The following is a 15,405-nucleotide window of genomic DNA, read 5'->3' as shown; positions in this document are numbered from 1 at the left end:
TGACTGTAATATATTTATTTTATAATTTTCTGTAAGAAAATGATTATTAATTAAAATAAAGTAGTTCCAATTAGTATCTGAAACAGTTTCCAAGTCAAGTTTAATTAGTTTATATATGTGGGATAATATGTTTTTGGTAGGAGATGTATGTTGTATAGATAAAACCATATATTGAATAATCTTAGGTATTGCATTCTTGGTTATCATAGACATAGTATCAAGCTTGTTTAAAATATATTTCCTTGCTTCATGTAAGTCCAAACATGAAGGTGAAACATCTTCATATTCATCTTTAAGTATGTTAATAGATTTTAATCATTATTTGACATCATGTGAAACCAAAATATTTTTTTTTCTTTAAATGAACACATTTTTGTAAAATCTGAAGAAAATATAACACTGTATATATAGGCTATTGGAAATGAGAGAAATATTCAATCTTTAAAATTATTAAATGTAAACATCAAATTTCTGAATGATTTCAATAAAAGAGTTATATAGTTTGATTTACAATTCTGAGTATTATTAAAAACAATATATTCTTTTTAAAACCCATATGAAAGTATTATTTAACAGTTCTATTTTCTGGGATCAATTATTATTTATTGCTTTACAAACTAAAATTTCTAGATTTTTTTCCATTTAGCTGAATATTGTGGATCTATAAGAAGGGAAATAGTTTAACCATTGAAGAGATTGCATAGCTTTCTAAATTTGGGATAGCTATACCTCCATTATTCCAATTTTTCACATGGGTGGACCAAGCTATTCTAGGTTTGGTCGGGTGCCATAGAAATTTATGAATCGCATAACTGAACTTTTAAATAATATTTGAAGGAGGGGGTAAGGAGCTTGATTGAACAATATACAAGATTTTGGGTAGAAAAAGCATCTTAATTATTAAAAGTTTCTCATCCATTGAGAATGGGATATTATTCCATTTTTGAGCAAGGTTTTCTATTACCTTTAGACTTTTATTATAGTTTACTTGAATAATATATTTAATATTTTTAGTAATCACTATACCCAAATAACATATTTCATCCAATTGTGTTATGTATTTTTTATAATCTTCTTGTAAATCAAATTTCTTAGGGCCTATTGTTAATATTTGTGTTTTATTATTATTAAAGAGTAATCCTGATTTTTTAAAGTACTCCATATCTGAGAATAATGCCTTGATGGATTTGTTATTTCCTTCTAATGTGATTAGAATATCATCAGCAAACATTTGTATTTTGGAGGATTCATTTGATGTTATCTTGTATCCTTCAATTTCCACATTATTTCTTATCAAGTTGGCCCAGGGCTCCATAATTAGTGTAAATAATAATGGGATAATGGACAACCTTGTTTGGTACCCTTAATGATGGGAATATTTTGAGAAATATGTGTTCCTATTTTAATATATGCATAGCAATCTTTATATAATTGGGTTATTAAATTAATAAAATTATTTGAAAAAATGTAAACTTTCTAATAAAATAAATAAGTAATCCCAATTAACCAAATCAAATGCACAGTTTATATCTAGGGTAATTAATGTTAGGTTTTTATTTTAAAGGTTTGACTGATTCTATTAAAGATAGGGTTCTTTTAATGTTATCATAAGAATTTCTATTTATAAAAAAAACAGTTTGATCATCTTCTACTAGTGATGGTAAAAAGATTTTAAGCCTATTGGCATATATTGACATAAATATTTTATAGTGAACATTTAACAGAGAAATTGGCCTATATGATGAGTAATGAATGGGATTTTTATTGGATTTCAGGATGGGGGAGATAAATGTATATTCCCATGAGAGTGGTATTATATTTCTATTATGAGCACTATTGTATACCTTATGTAATAATTCTGGTGAATTTGAAGGCAAGATCTTATAAATTTCGGGAATAATGCCATAATTTCCTGGAACTTTAATTTTAATTTGGTAATTTGTGTTTCAATATCTTTTAAGGTAATGGGTTTGTCCATAATATTAGTTTGTTCATTTGAAAGTTTATTATGGATATATTTATTAATAAAGGTTCTGATTTCTTCATTAGAATCGATTGTCTCAGTATGCTGATTTATATTAATGAAAAATTGTCTAAATTCCGTCAATATATTCTGTATGTCTGAGACTGTCCTTTTTTTCTTAGGTGAATATATTTCATTTATATGATTACATTTGGATAGTCTTTTAGTTTTATTAGCTAACATGTTGAGTGACCGTGGATTAGTGGAAAATTGTATAAATTTAAATTTTTCCAAAGCAATCATAGTTTTATGGTTTAATATCTCTAGGTACTTGTTGTTTAGTGCATTAATTTCCTTCTTGTTTTCATTTTTATCTATATCTCTCTCTTGATTCTATTTTAATATGTCTATTTTATTTTGTATGTCAAGTAGTTGTTCATCCCAACCTTTCTTTTTCTTATAAAACCAATTAAGAGTTCTTCCATAAAGATAAGCCTTAAGAGAATCCCATATATAGATTTCACTAGTTTCATTAGTGTTATTAGTGTCATAATGTTCCGAGTTTCTAAATCTATAAATTCTTTAAATTCCTTTAATTTGTTTATATAAGCCGGTATTCTTCTTATTTGGGTACCGTAATTACTATTAACTGTAATTTCAAATGGGATGGGATTATGATCTGAAATTGGACATGTGATTATTTTGGTATCTATTAAGCATTCTATTAAGTTATTGGAGAAAAAGACTCTACCCAGGATTCACTAATCTTCCGTGTAAGACTAGATTAGTCTTACACGGAAGCACCAGTCTAAGAGTATGACGGCTGCTTGCCTTGCATATTAATGAGGGTGCGATGCCTCAATGCTAAAGCTTGCATGGAGCATGGACAAGTGTAGGGGGTGTGTCGGACTGCCAAGCAGTCCAAAAATCCACTCCCCTGCAATAAAGAAACTCGAGAAATGTCGACTTACATGAGCGAGTCTGCTCACATGTACATTGTAACACTACACTCCCCCATATGTTAAACCACATACAAATGTAAAAATTAAAATAATTTTTTGTTTGTTTTATTTCCAATATAGCTGCCCGTATTTGCACGTGTTTGTGTGGGTTTGCCCATTGCTTAGCTGCAGTTAGCAGCTTAGACACCGAAGAGGATAATAAGAAAAATCTATGCAAATTAAGCAAAATAGCAATAGCGTAGTGGTTAGAGCCTTCACACAAAGAGGAGGCATTCCCGGTTCAAGTCCCCCTACTGCACGTTCCATTTTCTGTTGGAAATCTGTATACAAAAATATTTCCTGACATTTGTTATGTATAAGTTTTGTAAAAAGCATTGAAATGTTAAATGTAGTAGTGAATGAATTATATACATATGAAGGTGAAATGGTTATTTTAAGCAATATATACCTTATTTTAAGCAATATAAAGTACTGCTAAGCACATTTTACCAGTATTGAGCATATTTAAATTAAATTGCTCATAGCTGTGCACTGCATTAACTAACTCAATGTCTTTGTGCTTAGTTGCACACCGCACCAACCAGTGCAACCACAACTTATTTGCTCTTAGCTGCACACCACGCTAACCAGCACAACATTGAGCAACGTTGGGCAAAGTCAAGCAAAGTTGAGCAAAGTCGGCTAAACACGGCCACACCTCCTTTACTATACCTTAACCAGTCAGGTCTGCCCAGTAGGAAAATAAAAAGCAGTGACAGGGCTCAACTCAGGATACTGTGCACTATAGTCACAGTACTGAACCACTATGCCATGACAGAATTTCATAATCAAGCACTTTCAACAGACACATATCTATCAAAGGAATTTTCAACACTGCCAACATCAGCTAAGCAGGTGTGCCTACAGCTGAGATTTTTCAAAACTGGCCAATCACAAATAAGTGTGGGAAATGAGGCGTATTTAAGCTCCACAGGTGGGAATACTTGCTATAACTGGTTGTAGCTCCCTTCTGCAGTCAGCATGGCCGGTGTTGGAGAAGGCACTCGATTTAGAGCGCAACGCTGTGGCATTGAGGAGTCCAAAGTAATGATTTGGCTCCTTGTCCACAATCATGAGGAAAGACTCCTGCGGGGCCAGTACCAGGGTACCCGATATAAAACGGAGGCCTGGAACAGTCATGCTCGTGATCTCACCAGTGCGACTGATGTTCCTCGGACTGGTGTGCAAGTCAGGTATTATTATTCTGACCTGAAGTGATATAAGGAGGATCAACTGGACCAGTGGATTAAGGAATTCCATGCAATGCCTAATGCCCCAGTACTGAGTAAGTAGCCATTGTATTAAGTAGTTAAGAATTGCTATGCTTGTCTATACTGTGGATAGGTATGTCTCAATATCACTGCATTTACTTCACAGCTGCAGGTGTCTGGGCTATGAATCAGCAAGCCCATGAAGATAGGCTGCAAAGGCTGCATCATCAGGCAGGTTAGTAATTAATCGAACGTAGACAGTAATGAACTAGGAAATAATATCCAAGGCAATACCGTGTAGACGATGTGACTATTTAATAAATAAATAATCTGATAAATACACTTGAAAAATGAACAGCAAGTTACAAAGGACCATAAAATATATATGTATCTCGTACACACTAAGCGCTTTCACCCATCTAATCTGTAGGTATCTTCAGAGTAAATTTCCATAAAGAAACACTTCCTTAATAAAATAAACCTAATTAATAATACACCAATCACTCTTTGACTTCCTTGAGTCCATTTACATCATTTAAAATCAACGCCTCTTGTATCTTGTTTAAAAAAAAAAAAAAAAAAACTTATGTAAAAAAGGTACAATGTGTCAGAATGTTTCATCCAAAATCGATTGTGTTATTGGATTACGCATATTGTAAAATAATAAATATAATGTGATAAAATATATATATATATATATATATATATATATATATATATATATAAATATATAACTATGTAACTGTGATAATACAATAATTATACTAAATATATAAAAAATATACAAAATATATAAAAATATTTGATATAATTATATAAATATGATATAAAAATACTATATATTAAATTTATTGCAAAATAAAATTAAAAAAACTGTATACATGTGTATATACACCAGCATCTCATGTATAATTGACAATTTTAAATAAGATAAGATTTATATTTTAAAATACTGGAGATAGAAATATGTTCATTAATTCCTGGCATGTTACTGGCATTAAGTCTAAGTTGCCATAAGCATTCTTTGGCTTCTAGTAAATTATTCACATCTCCTCCCTTATTTGTATTGTGTGGGATCCTATCTATTACAAAAAATATAAACCTTCTAAAATCTTGACATTTGGTACTGTGTATATATAAAGAATTTGCAGGTTTTTTTTGTTTTTAATATCCCTATTATGTTCCATTATACGGTCTTTCAGTTTTCTTATAGTTTTTCCTACGTAAAATGCTGGGCATGATAAACTAGTAGTTAAATATACCATGATTTTAGTATTACAATTCACATACCCTGGACATTTAATAGATCTATTATAATTCTGTATCACCACATAAGGACCGTCATTGATGAATTTACATGTTTTACATAACCCACATTTACTCATTTTAGAATTATTGTAAGACTGTTTATTACTATTATTCTCAAAATAATCCTTTAGATTTTTTCCTTTACTGTATGTAACATTTGGGTAGTTGCCAACAATATTTAGAACTTCTAATTTGTTACTAAACACATTTACTCATACTTCCTTTAATATATTGACTATTGTACCAGAAGTTTCATTAAATGGTAGAATAAGTGCTTCTCTTTTGTTGTTTATTTTTTCTTTTGAAGTGTTGTCATACCCAAATTTTAAAATGGGTTTAAAAGTAAGGTTCCTTTTAGTCAATATTTCTTTTTTGTCTCCATAAGTAATTGCATTGGGTAACCCCTATCTAAAAACATTCCAGTTTAGAATTCCAGGTTAGTAATTATTCTGCATGTACTGTTATATAAAATAAATGAGAGTGCCTTCAAAAAGTGTTTTAACCCAATAAATACAGATGTAATAATCCTTTAATAAATGTATAATTCCTGGAGTGCATCTGTGTCATTTTCTTTGATATGTTGTTGTACTGCTGCATTCTACAAATAGTAGTGTTGTATTAAGCAGTGTTAACCCACACTTGGGTAGGCCCATATAACATGGATGAAGGGAGTGCCAGTAGCTTTTATGCATATTTACAGCCCTCAACTGTTGGTTCATGCCCAGCATGTACAGGTTAATCTGGCACATGAGTAGTTTGGTATTGTGTTCCCCAGAAATGTCAGTGTGCTGCCAGAAATGTAGGGAGCTGTTAACATATAACTGATACTTTCACCTGAACATATCTAGATAATTATATAAAAGTAGAGCTGTCAGTGTACCATCTTAGCAGTAGTGTGTGTGAGCAACTCTCAAAATATGTAGCAGTAACATCTGCATCTTGGACAGTTTGTAAGATACAGCTCATGTATATAATGATCTAGCAAAATCCAATTGCACAATATAAGGACATTGGGTAGAGTAATAATACATGTAAGGGGCATATAACTGCAGTTAATAGGAATGTAATGAAAACTAGAAGGATATATAAGTTGATAATTGAGCTATCTTTTTCCACCCTAATGTATGTGCATAAAAATGCAATTCCACACCTCAATCGGTATGTCTAATCTCAAAACATTTGTTGGGACATATGTCCTATTGGTTTATAAATATTTGCATTTATTTCTATGCATGTCCCCTGCTAAAATACCACAGTATTGGTGGTCTGTTGCCATCAATTCAACCTGCATGCTGTTGTAATGTCCACTGTTGTTCTATATATGCATGTGTTGACTGTTACTAACCCATATCTTTATTAAACTCTCCAAAACATAGTTTGTATGGGAAGGCCTGTACCAGCGGACCCACCTGTCCCACCTCAGCTGGCCATGGCACCTGGCACCAGCAGGGTTGGGTGCCCAGCCTGGGACCTCCTCCTCCGTTGGACCTGTGCCACCTTCGGGTGGAAGCGCTGCAGGGGATGGGGCTCAGCCCACAGTGCAAACATGGGTGGAGGAGGGCCACCTATCTCCCTTCGAACGGTTCGGGCTGTGGTGCGTAGAGAGATTGAATGTTCTGTTGCAGAACCTCTACACCAGCTTGAGGCACGAGTGGTGCAAATCCTGGGTCAGCCTGCCCCTCGTACACAGCCCCCAGCACAGCCACCCACTGGGCTGTGAAGGTGCATTGGTGACTGCCCATGGGTTGGGACCTCAGTCCCATTGTTTCCATCTGGGGGCTCATGGGCTTGTGATTTCCAAACATCCCTCCCCGTCAAAGATGTTCACCCACCACATGTCATATACTGCCCCTGTATGTGTCTTGTTTGTCTTGTCTGTTTACCTCACCAACCTACCTCCTCAAATATACCTACTTCCCCTACCCCACATTCCACTCTCACCTAAAAAAAAAGGGCAATCTGCTCCCAAAAAAAAATTACGCCCCATACATAGCTGCCCATTTTGCACCCATGTCCACTGGACACATAAAATGTTACTTAATTGGCATTACAACATACTTTGTTGTCCTCACCCCTCCCTCAGGGATTGAAGGTTTCATATCTACCTCCAAATTTATTCCATATGCACAGCTGTTGCTGTTAAAGAAATGGGCAGGTATGGACCTTCCCTACACCTGTCCTGCACATCCCGAGCTATTTTCCATACTGTCTTTCCTTCTCTGTGCCCCTTTTTCATCACTTTCCTATTTCCCCATTTTTCTTTTCTTTCAAAGAAATGAGTGCAGGGATTAGCGGAATTAAGCACTATTAAGCAGTAGTTAGTGGGTTTGCGTGAGTTTGCGCTAGTTTGCGCTTAGCTAAGCATTGCTAAACATTGCACAAACCCGCGCAAACCCGCTTACAACTGCTTAAAAGTGCCTTAGTCACTCTGTATGTGAGGGCCCTTGTACTGCTCAGGAGCAAAATAAAACACCTCTGCCAGTCTCGATCCCCGGACCTTGTACACACTACACAACATGAAGTACCACTAAGCCACAGTAGATATACATCAAGTGCTTAAATAAATATATCATGCATCAGAATGAGTGAATGTAAAGGAAAAATAGGAATACCATACCACACAACTTGTTCTGTGGATGCTTACCAACAGTTGTTGTGGGATTACATTACATGACTGTGATAAGAGAAGCAGCCATTCTAGCAGGTAATAATGTTACACCATCACTTTACAACCCTGCACAGTATCACAGCAGGACAAACACTGGTATATATGTTTAGGGCAGAGGCCATACCTCCCAACTGTCCCTAATTTTCAGGGATGTCCCTGATTTTGAAACAAATTTTAGCTCTGTCCCTCTGAATCCCTCCAAAAACTACTGACATTGGCCAGAAAGGTGGTGAATTACACTTAATGAATAATGACATTAATTAAGAGTTAGACACTTCTTTTACTTCAAAAAAGGTGTATTAATTCATATGCTCTTATTCTCTCAGTGTCTCAACTTAATGGCACTAATATTTTAAAGGTATTCCTGACTATCCCTGACTTTTTCTTTACTTTTCCCTGAGTCTGTTTAAATATGTACATGAGTGGTTGAGAGGTCTGGCAGAGGCAGAAACACAGAGGCATATCAGCTTTTCTGCTGTTACACAGTGTGCAAATAGCTGTGGAAGGAGTTTCGGAAGCATGCCCTTATGTAGGAATACAACACTGAAATACAAATGGATGTAGCCATATAGTGGTAGCAACCAACTGTAAGAATGCCATTGCTCTACTGCTGAAAAGACCTGTGTGGTGCACAGACAAAAAATAACAGGCTATTTTCTGGCTATCATGTGGATAGACCCACAGTTGGGAGTTACGCAGATAGACTACTTGCCTCGATAAACTAACATGCACACAGCAATCCTGTAAGTCCAGCAAGATAAAATCCACACAATACTACTTACGTTCTCTGTACTTCTGCAACCATACTCAAATGTAGAATATACATGTTTGTGCAGGGTCTGCCAAGGATGTAGGTAAGCATACTAACAGTACTGAAATGTGTCCAGTTTTTCTGAGCAGCTTGTGCTAATGTCAGTACTAAAATAGCACAAACTGTTTAGAACTGAGTAAATGAATATTCACAGTATAGCAGTTCACAAACAATTCTTGTGCCAAAGGAATACATCTCAATAACTAGCTTTGTATGGCAGTTAATTGTTAAATTTGAAAAGAAAGCACATCTTTCCATGTATCTTGGGGTAGCATTTTGAGAGGTGAGTACATTTCTACACTGACAAGTGGGTACTGGAAGCAGCAACATTAGGTCTGAGTACAAAATGTAAATCTCTGGCTACACCCCTGGCTTCTGATATAAGAACTATACCGACCTTCTGTCTTAAACAATGATGTCCACAGCAAACAAGGATGATCTCCATCTTGCAAAGCTGAAAGGGCCATGCCTACATGAGTTAACAATTTATAGTATTGTGTGGCTATGACAGTGATTACTGCAATTACTACACAGCAGGCTCCATGCAATTAGCAAATGGTGTCTACTAACTGGTGCAGAGGCCATCACATGCTCATGTGAAAATCCCTACAAAAGCAGGCTGCAATCTCTGCCAACAAACTCATTCACTCTATTGTAGAGACTGACAGCGAGAGAGACAGACTGAGAGAAAGAGAGAGACAGAGAAAAGGAAAAAGAAAAAAAAATATTACCAAATCATACAAAGGAAAGGTATGTAACACATATGTATTTTCTGGCATGTAGTAGATGTTATTGAAGAATAGTCTACATAATGTGAACCATTCATATGTGGCAATAGTACTTATTTATGCACAGATGTTCCGCTTAACTGCTGCTATGGACAATACTGTGTGTACCTGTGGGCAGTGGGACATACCTGTGAAATGTGTAGCTCAGCATTAAATGTCAAAAGATCTGATCCATGTTATCTGTGTTCTGTACAGTAGTGTGGCCAATGACTGTTGGGGGGATTAGCGCTGACATTATTTAAACATGGGTGTGCAGAACAACACATGCATGATAGTCATATTAAAGTGTAGCTTAGCATTGGCAACTGCTGTAGCAGTCTAGTATGCTTATCTAGCATCTGTAGCCATATATACCCCCTCCTAATGTTAGTGTGTGTTCATATGTGACACCTGTTTGTGTTGCAGCAAGACCCAACAGCTCAGCTTTGAGGTCCAGGGACTTACAACAGTGTGGACCTTGTGTATGTATGCCACACACATACGGAGAAATATATATGTGTCATATATATATATTCACATCTTTATATGGGCATAGAGCAGGGGACATATTGCAACTGTTTGTGAAGGGTGGAGATATATATGTTGGTGAAGGTTAGTATGCACATATTTGTATGTAGATTTTAGTGTGTGACAAACAAGACAGCATACAGTGCTGGTATATGACATGTGGTGGTTAAACACTGTGAGTGGTTTGTTCAGTTTGCAATGTTGAAGCCAATGAGGCCTGCTAAAGCTACCTGGGCTGTGAACACCTTCAATGCATTTATCCCAAGACTGTGCGATTTTATTACATTACTGTATACCTTATATCCTTTGTATAATTGATATTCTCACTATGAAAGGTGAAGTGTATATGTGCCTACATATATATGTATATGTACATCAATGGATGTGTATATGTATATGTATATGTATATATATATATATATATATATATATATATATATATATATATATATATATATACATACACACCTACATCTACTAGTTGCAATAGATTCTCTGTACTGTTGACTGACTGTGATGGTCAATATGTTTGTGAATACGTCAAAGATATGTATCTGTGGGATAGCTTAGTGGGAAACTGTTTATGTCATGGTATTATGGGTCCTTGCTTTGATCCTAGCAAAAGCTGTGTATTCTGTTGCTAGGCAGAACAAGTGCTATTGCATACAGTGTGATTAAGCCCCTTGGTTTTAACTAGGGTGTGCCACTGGAAGGTAAAGCACTACATCTATGATTATTGATTGGTACCAATGTTGAATCCAAATCCTTTGCGTACTGTAGTACTACTTGAAGCTCTGGGCCTGTACAGCAAAGTATGGTGTATATCCACATTGCTTGCATCCACTGTTTTGTGTGGTCCCTATATTCATCACAGATTACATTTCTCAAGATTAAGGTTGTGTAAGTACTGACACACAGTACTGTATAGTACACACCGAAAGCTTATCTGGGTTGTCATACCTTTGTGTCCTGTAATTATGTCTGATGTGTGTGTGGTTATGTCTGTAACATGTCCTTTGACATATGTGTGGTAAAACATATAACTGCATATCTAGCAACATTCAGAGTGTACTACAGCAGTATGTGACCTATATTCCCAATTGTGCACATATTTTGGCTACGGGTTTGCCATTAACAAGTTGTGTGGTATAATAGTAATACATTTACTGGACCTTACACTCATTGTGATGGATGATATATTTCTTTACACATCAGCTTGATGTATATCTACTGTGGCTAGGTGGTGCATCATGGTGCATACAGTGTGCCAGGTACTCTTGTATAGTCTTATATAGTGATTTTATTTTGTTGCTGTGCAGAACATGGTTCATTCGATACAGAGTGAGCAAGGCACTATCAAGCAGTTGTGGGGTGATCAGTGATAAGTGGCAGTTAAAGTGCTTCACTCTCGGTTAGCTAATAGGTTGCTATATATGGCAGTTCAGTGATATCTGTACTGTATAATGTTAAATGTGCCATATGACTTGCTCAGACATATTTTCATATTTATGTCTTCCAGGGATCATGGCGCATTGCAGGGACCCTAGTTACAGTAGTGCTGAAGATGATATAATTACTACCAGTATGATTCATCACAACCATCTCATTCTCATGAACCAGCCAGGACCAGCAGGAGCATACGGAAATCTGGCAAGATGTTGTCCGCAGGGTAAATGAGGTAGGCATGCATAACCGGACATATGAGCAGGTACGCCACCACTGCAGTGATCTTCTCAGACATGTCCGTCAGCGTGCTGCTGATGTGTAGAGACAACAGCTTGCAACTGGAGGTGGTGTTAATATCCCCCCCCCCTCACCAGAGTGGAGGAGCTGCTCCTGAGCCTGGTGGCACCTGCCCAACAACAACAGCAGCAGACATACACCATGATGGAGGTTGGAGCCACCCAGCTAGCACACATGGAGCATGCAGGTAACATGGCATATCTGTAGACTACTGTTATCTGTATTGGTAGATCATGCATATGTGGGATGTGGAGTGTGTCATTCAAAGATGTGGAGCCTGTTGTTGTGCAATACTGATCATCTGGAACATAATCTGTAGCCCTGTGAATGTAAACTGTTGTACTGTAAGATTGCAAACACACAGTAGCAATGCCACAGTTGTGGCCACTGACAAACTGTCTCATCTCTATGTAGGTCCCTCTGGGGTGACATCAAGGCAGCGGACAGATGCTGCTGAGTGTGTTCTACATTTATTATTGTACATAAAAAGTGCATGTCATAGTTAAGGTGTAGGCCATGTACACATGTAACACACCTACCCATAATACATGCTGTGCATGTTTGTTGAAGAGCACGTACATCTCACCAATGTGATTAGCTGCCTCAAACACATGCAATACCCAGACCATCTCAAACAAATGTGGCTAGACTGTAGTGACCATTGGATAGGCACAGTTGATACTCAACATACACATAACATAAACATCTATGTCATACACAGAGTATTTTAACATGCTACACATAAAGGATTCCCAAACCCTCTGTAAAGACACACTCCAGTATCCAAAATCTCATCCACACATTACACATAATATACCTGAGGGGTAGAGGCCTATCATGGGACATTTAAACACTCTGCAACACACTACACATTCATGTCAGGGAATGTTCGTTATTGTCCTCCATAAAAACTCACGTAACAACTGGTTGTGAAATGGTAAATGTAGCCAAGGTAGTACAGTTCCAGCACAGCATGATTAGTGCTGGTTTGGGAAACATTTGTAGCCTTGAGTGACCACATGATGCTTCATGATGATGGCCTATGGTACTATACCCCATCCAGTTATTGTAACCACAGTACTACACATAGCTTTCATTGCTATACACCTTAATGTTGTGTGTGCACACATATGCACCTCTAAACAATATGCATACCAATCACCATTTGCACAACTGACACATATATGTCTTGTGATGCTATTGAGTGGCTAGGTCATATGACACACATTGGGTATGTGTAGTGTTTAAATATGCAGTTGTGTTTTACCATGCCATGTCATGGATGAGACTGGCATGTCCACAATATGATCTACGCTCACCATAAATACTGTACATTGGGTATGTGGCCGAATGGTATTCCATCAATTATCCATGCACCACTGATGATGTTGTGTGAATACTCATCACGCATGTGCTAAAAATGTGTCCACAATTATTTGCTAAAGACACAGAGGCTGTAATCAGCATTGGATTCCCATCTGACACACAGATACACATCAAGCAATGGTATGTACACCTGTGAGTTATGGTGCACAGTACATTACAGGGTTATGAATACCTGCACAGCAATGTTGTGTCCATGTATGCATTGTGTTCCAGGGGGGAGGCCCATCACCTAATAACAAAACACATGCATCAAAGCCATGTATACTGTTAGTAACAAGGACTGTCTACACTTGCACTGCATGTTGTTGAGCAACACATGTCCTGCATGCTGACATGTGTGATATGACTGTTTTCCTTGTGCTACTGTACCCCACCATCACCTGCTATTGTGTATGTTCTGAAATTGCTGGTGTTGTGTGTGTCTGCTTTAGGGAGGAGTGCATTTTTGTGTGTGTGCTTGTATGCATGTACACATGTGTGCATGTGCGCATGTGGTCTGAAGTCATGTTCAGGTCTTAAAGTGTGTTTCCTGTTTCCTGTCACAGGTGACGAGGTGGGGCTGGTTCAGTACAGCAGGGAATCTGATGTCACTGAGACAGACAGTGATGATGAGGATAGGTGTGTTGAGGCACAGGCAGGTTTGTCAGGGTCTGTTGTTGGGCCATCAATTGACAGTACACAAGTCTCCACCTCACCCATGCACATAGCCTGTACATCCATCATTACCATTGCCCTTAGTTGAGGGACAGTGTATGGCTGGCACTGGCCAGGACAGTGGGGTATCTATGACACATGTATCAGGACACAGCAGCCATAGCCAGATGTCTGGAACGGTACCACATAGGCAGATGCCCAGGGGTTCTCATCAGAGCACTGCTGGTCATCATGCCCCTGGCAGACATGCCACACTTCTTTCTACCACACGCATGTTCCAGGCTGTCATGGAGGCACAGACATGAATGGAGTGGTACACCAGACAGGGACTAAGGGCAAAGAGAGCTTATAACACCTCTGTAAATGACAGTATCTGTGACCTAGCAGGTGCCATATGTAACTACACTGAGGTCATTGATAGACGTTGGGGTGAGACATTGGATGTCCTCCACAATATCATGGCCATGTGTCAGGACAGTGCGGGACGGTTGAGACATCGATGTGGATGTATGCCAGCAACATCAGCAGCTGGAGGTCACCATGGATGTCCAGCAAGTCACAGCTGCTACCGTAGTGCCAGTACCAACCCCAGAAATGTTGGGGGGGGCTGTCCATAGACCGTCCTAGAAGACCATGTGCAAGTGGCTCTGGCCAGTCCCAGCAGGGACATGGATCCAATGGACATATGTCAACCTCTTCAGATAGTACCCAGTCTGGATTAGTACCTGATATTGTCAGTAGCACCCCTGCCAGGCACAGGTTCCGTATCCGTGGCCAGAGGTGGTGATCTGTAAAGCCTGCCATGTACAGTCTGTAGCTGTCTCACAAATCCACGTATATGGCAGCCACATGGTGGAACTGTGTGCATGCAGACACAGACACATACACCAGAAACCTAGGACAAACACATACACACACACATTACATCAGCATTGGCCCATAACAGTACTCATAGCTCTCACACACACACTCACACACATGTCGATTGTATGGCTCAGTGTAGGCCTCTGGCAAACCAACAACACACCCTGTGTATATGATGAAACCTGTGCCACATTCTGTCATCTGTAACATTGATGCAGGAACAGGCTAACATGGTGCTCATGTACAGGATGACTTTAATAAAGTATAGCAATGATTGGATGTGTAGCATGTTGTCAGCAGTAAAGTGTAATGATATCCTTGAAGGTGTAGCTGAGCAGGCATGATGCATTAAAGCTGTAATTAGCAATGTTGTATTGTTTATTCCAATTGTGTTTTGTTTGCCCATGTGCCACTTGGCTGATGTGTGTAGTTGTGTCAGCATGCGTTATACAGTGGACAGTATGTGTGGGGTGTGTGCAGCACAGGTTTGTAGATGTACAT

Source organism: Protopterus annectens, chromosome 5.part0, assembly GCF_019279795.1.
Source record: "Protopterus annectens isolate FY-2018-M chromosome 5.part0, PAN1.0, whole genome shotgun sequence".
Taxonomy (NCBI): Eukaryota; Metazoa; Chordata; order Ceratodontiformes; family Protopteridae; genus Protopterus; species Protopterus annectens.
The sequence above is the reverse complement of the archived record's forward strand: the minus strand, read 5'-3'. Positions refer to the sequence as shown.